Source organism: Lactuca serriola, chromosome 4 (assembly GCF_051521515.1).
Source record: "Lactuca serriola cultivar US96UC23 chromosome 4, Lser_US96UC23_V15, whole genome shotgun sequence".
Lineage (NCBI taxonomy): Eukaryota > Viridiplantae > Streptophyta > Magnoliopsida > Asterales > Asteraceae > Lactuca > Lactuca serriola.
In genome coordinates, this window is record NC_136411.1 from 80,037,130 (window position 1) to 80,043,402 (window position 6,273).

Consider the following 6,273-nt stretch of genomic DNA (forward strand, 5'->3'; position numbering starts at 1 on the left):
TCAAGAGTCACTTCGTTAATAAATATATAAATAAAGTGTAACCTTAACTAATTCCATAAGTTATAAAATAAAGAAAAGTAATTCTTTTATTAGTTTAAAGTCTTCCATAACTTGTCCTCAAGTTATGGAACTTGAAGAGTTTTTGGATTAAAATTACTTTAAACACATAAATCATGGAATTAATTAGTTTTGAATAGTTTCAAAACTTGCCCTCAAGTTTTGGAATTTGGAAAAGTTTCACACACTTTAATAAACTTTAATTCCAACACTTAGAATTTTAAAAGTTAAAATTCAACCCTTATACTATTTATAACATTAATGGTTAATTATATATATATATGTATAAGAACAAGTCGTTTTACCGTTATTAGGCCTCATTCACGAAGCCGGTCTATAAGGTGGGTATAAGGTTGTTGCCTATAAAATGGCGACTTAATGGGTGTCCACTCTCACCCACCGCTTGCTTGACTGGTGGAGGGTCGTTAGCCGAACGGGTAGGACAATGAATTTAAATTCTCATTAAAAGTATAATGATTATTATAAAGTAACTAAATATTTTTTATTTAATTCCCAATCTTAGTTACTTTAGGAAAAATGTGAATTTGGTGCTAGCCCATGGAATTAACACTTTGTACCTTACCAAGTCGTTGGTGGAGCGTGTGTGGTTAACCGGCACACTAACTTGGACTAGTAAGGATCACGAAGGGAGACTTAATGTTTGTCATAGATCAATGGAGCGTGTGTGGTTAACCGGCACATTGATTAGGTGATAATATTAAGGGTACCAAGTGAATTGGTATGGTTATTCACACCTTGTTTTGTGATCCTCGGCATCCCAGTCACAAAATTTGAGAGGGCACACTCGAGATTGAAACATGCCATTGAAAAGTTCAATGAATCTCAAAAGGTCTAGGAATTTCAAATCCAATTAAAACCTAATAAATTATTTCGTTTTTCATGGTGGAAATTGGTGAATCGTCATTCGCCTACCTTCAAATATTTTATAGCTTGGATTACGACATCCCTCTTCCAAATTATAAAATATTGTGTTGGGTCCTAGCCTTAATATTTCATATTGGGTGTTATATTAAGGACTTTGAATCAACTAACTTGATTTTCTCCCATTATAGATGTCTGGTTCAGACAACTATGATCTTCCCAAATCTCTTGAAGATGGTGTCCCTCAACATCATGCTTCACTTCCTCCACCTCCTCCAATTATTCTCCCTCACCCACAAGTTCTTGAAAAGTTTAAAGTCACTCAATCCCTATTGGCAAGCATAGTCTATGTGTGCTCACATCTTGGAGATAAAGTCACATATTGACAAGCCGGGAGAGTTGGGTGTCAAAGTCCCGTGAAAGTTGGATGTTCAATCACTTTCTTAGTAACATAGTGAGTCTCTTTGGGACTACTATGAGACGGCCTATGACATGACCCTTAATGATGTTATCTATTTGCCTTGTGTTGTGGAATCAGCAATGATTTGGAACACCAGTAAAGCAAATTTGATTAAAAGAACAACTTCCCAAGTCTTAAATGGACATTGACAATGGTAGCATTGGATATCTAGAAAAAGATTTCTCTTCCCAATGGAAAGGGATCGGCTATAGTCAACTCGGTTGACCAAATAGTAAAGAGAAAGGCAAATTCTGAGATAGTCTCATGTGCCATTACCAAAGGGTCCATGTGTTTTGTTGCCAAAGGAAGGGGCATTGGTTGCGAAGCTGCCCTATTCACCTGAAAGGCCATAAGGTTGATCAAGTCAAGAGGTTTGACTCTACTTCGGGTAAAGTCCACTGTCTAACTCTATTAAGTTCCTATTTGGAGATTCTTATTACATAATGTGAATGGGTTACATGCTGATGTTTTAAGAATCAAAGAAAATATAGGAAGCTTAAAGTAAGTATATGTTGATTCTGATTGCAAAGGTGGGTTTTCGATCGCATGGTTCGGCAATCAGAATTTTGAGCTGTTGCTTAAGAGTTATAATATATTGCTTATGAATAGATAACAACAAGGTTTTCATGTGGATTGTAAGGATAAGTTTTTCCGCAAAGTTTTAAAATAAAAGAAAAAAAAAGGTTTTAAGTTTATTTATTTTAAAAATATCCTTACAATGGCATCTGTGGAAAATTGTTGCTTATATGTTTCCAGTAATAGCAATATTGGAAAGTGGATTTGATTCTTTCATTTGTGGTAGTGACTGAATTTACCAAATGAAGAAAGTTTTTCATCACCCAAGTTTCAGTTGGACAGAAACTTGGAATCATACAAGTTGTATTGTATGATGAATGAGAATTTTCATCTTTGAAAATTAAGACTAATTCTTTGATCACATGTATATGTGAGTCAATTGAAGGACTAAGGAATTGGGTACACTGGGTGTGCGCTGGTCAAGGTCCACCACAAAGATTGATTTGTCATGATTTACTAAAGATTAGTAAATATGATTATACTTATAAGGTTAAGTATAATTCTGTAACATTGGAAAGGTTACAATGTATGACAAAACAAATGAGAATAATCAAATTAGGCAGAAAGATAAAAGTTTCTCAAATCTGAAAGGATGGGAGAGTACTTTAGTATCGTATTTCATGATCATCATAATGATTATGAAACCATATCACAAATTCATACTCTAAGGACATCTTAGTGCATTGTTATGGCTAAGAAGAGAGGTCATGAATTGTTGGATTGGTTAAAATCAAGAAGATGAGTCATACTTCGTTCCAAAACAATTCTTAGAGTCATACTCCAAGATTGTAACTTTGAGTGACATAAAGGAAGTTTTATTAACACTAGTCAAATGTAAGAGTAAAATGTTTTCTACTCTTGTACATTTGAGATTGGTAAGTTGTGATGTCTTGGATGAGACAAAGACCAACTAAGACCAATTGTGAAAAGTGTTGGTCTTGATAAGAATCCGCACTATCCCTTGAATATTTGTTTTGTTAAGGAATGGTTCTTGACTGGGGAAACTTATATGTCAAGGGGACAGTGGGAGCCTTAAAGATCCTGAAAGAGTTTCAAGATTTAATCAAGAGTAAAACCTGTAATTTATCACTAGCACACAACTTAAGGTTTGCAACCTATCGTGTTGACATAATTCTTATTTCTGTACCTACCTCAAATAAGTTGAATTTGCATGTGAGTTATCAGAGTTCAATTTGGAAGCATTGGTGGGCCTTGTGCTACCAAGGTGACAAGAAACTAAGATTGAACAAGTTTAATCCATGTAAGGCTGAATTTGTCACTAACCTGATCTTGTGATTATGGTTTTGAAAAATTCACATGGATAGGAACTCATACACTATAAAATCTAAGTGTCATAAGGTTTCTCTACGATTCATGAAAATGATGGTGAGGAAACGCTTTCACTAAGTAGATTTTAGGTAGATATCAATTGTGTTATTTGCATTTTCAAAAGTCGTTAGTGGAGCGTGTGTGGTTAACCAGCACACTAACATGGACTTGTGAGAAATGGCAAATGCCCAAGCAATTGAGACTATGATTACGACATCCCTTTTCATAGTTCTGAAAATTGTTTAGACACACATGTGAGCTATCTAAGAAAGGGTGTATGAATCTAAATTTCAGAAGTCCAGCAAATTTCTAGAAATATGTCAGAGCTAGTGGGAGCATAAGTGTTATGTTGATAATCATCATGTTAGTGGGAGCATGATTATTACGTTTAGTGTTGCAAGTTAGCAATGTTAATTATAGAAAACAAAGTTTCAATTCGTGAAGTTGCATGGGTTGAAAATTTGTTTTGCTATAATTAAGGGAGAGGAAATTATACTTCATTTCAATTCTAAAGCTTAGATTGAGATTTTAATCATCTTTAGTCAAGAATATATATATGAATTTTATGTTGGAATGGTTCAACTTGAAGAAATTCTATATATATTGCGTTTTCAAAATTTGATTATGATTACGGCATCCCTTTTCATAGTTAAATTTTGAAAACATGGCAAATAAAAAATATTGTAGCAAAAGACTGGTCTAGTATCATGTCTTTATGTCAAACATCATGAATCGTGTCCCATATGCTTCGGATATAGGATCGATTGCATGTGCTATAATATTCATCTTTTCTAAATTTTCCAAATGCTTAAGGCATTGAGAAGAGAAAAACCTAGAACTGGATATGACTAAAGTGATTAAGCAATTGTCGAGGACAAATCTGAGGTTCGCCAAAGATTGGTTGCTCAGGGACAGTTGGAAGTATGATGTAAGTTGTCGGAAAGGACCATATTGACATATTCTGAAAAGAAGTAACTCTTGTTCGGAAGTGATAGTCAAAATGGGACTATGGAAATGTCTCCATAGGTGGAAGTTATTCAATATATGTAAGATTAGAAAACCTTAATACAAGAAGGATGTTCAAAGCAATGTACTTTGAATATGAGACTTCCGTTCCATAGAAGTTGACCTTCTTTGGAATACTCTGTAATGACTGGTGACAAGGTTTTGGTGACTTTGTGAATAATCATTACAAGAGGAACATTGCATAAAAGTTTAAAATCTAACAGATTTTTTGGTAAATGATAGGAATCGGGGATTCTCACATTTACAATAAGGATTTGGGATTGTGAAATGAGTATCATTGGAATCATGTTCAATTGATCTACATCACAATGTAAGGATCATAAACAAACATAGTGTGCATACTTGGAGTATGGCATAACTATTGTTTAGAAAAACAAAGTGTACATGCTAGGAGCATGGGACGACTGTTGTTTTTATTCAAGTCTTAAGTTGATTGTTTGAAACATTATACAATGAATAATGTGTAATCAATATGGTGATAAATAAAAGGTGGTTCTATTTATATTCAAAAGGGTTCTGAGGCCATATTGGATTCGATTATTATTGTGTTTCACTTTGCATGTTTTGACTTCCAAAATAGCTAGGTTATTCTTTCCGAATGACTAAGTTATTTAAACACTCCACAGTCGTTCATATGTTGGAAGTAGGTATGAATCAAGACTGTCATGAATCGAGTTTGTAGATGGCTAAATGGGTTTAGTCATAGCAATGGTTGCTACAACATTCATGAGTGCTCATAAGTTATGAGTATTGGAATAAACCCACGCTCAATTGTATCACTTCATGGAATCTATCTCGAGTGATCGTGAGACGGTAATATCATATAAATCTTCAAACCTAGAGATATGAGTTGTTACCTATGAGTTGGTTGTGCATTGATTGCACGTAAACGCATCAGTAACTTGATGTTATAAAACGTGCCTTTGTGTACAATTCAACAAGTAGTAGAACAAGCATATGAGTCGAAGTTTATCTGTTCCTTTTAGAAATAGAAGCGATATCTGGGCCCCTCGATGATTTTGTTGTGACCTATGTACCGGCCGGTCAGAACTAAAATTGATGTGTTCGATTAAGTTCTTTGTCAAACAAATCAAAAATCGGGAAACAAACTGCTGGACAATAAGTACGACGTTGTTCCATGTATTTGTCCGGCTGATATCATGAGAACAGAGGATTATATGATCACTTATCTAAAATGGCGCTTCATAGTTCAATAGAGTTTTCGAGAGCTACGATTGTTGGTTGGTTCCTAAAGTAACATACGCAAATATAGTTATTAGACTTATCCAAGTGGGAGTCTGTTGGATAAGGTGTCTAAGTCCATAACTTATTTGGTATATACTTGACCCGACCCGGCATGGTCCATTTGGGTTGCACTTCACCCGAACTATTTATGGATAATTTTATGAGAGTTATACACATATGTTTATTAATATATTATAAGTTATAATATATTAATATGAAGTCATGTTATTTAATTAGTCTTAGTCTTAAATTAATTATGAATTAATTTAGAGATTAAAAGGAAGACTAATTAGATTATGGGCTATTGGTTTTATATGGTGTGGGCTAACACTCATTTGTTAATGGGCTAGGCTTATATGGAAGTCTATGGATGATCCATGGAGCTATTAACCCATGAATCCTTGGAAAAGGAAAGGTCATGGGTTATTAGGGTTTCACCCTAATCATGCACACTATATAAGCATGCTTATGTTGCATGAAATAGCCACTAGTGTCACTAGTGTGTGTGTTTGTGTGTGACCGATTTTATAAGTGTGTATACACTCTTTCAAAGTTTTCCAAGAGTTTGTGGTGATTTGTGATTCCATTTGAGGCATTCACACTATTGGTGCTTGGCCCTTAAACTCCTTAGGAATCAAACTCATCATCAAAAAGGTATGTAATCTCATCTAATTCTTTTATGTTTAAAAGTACCCCAT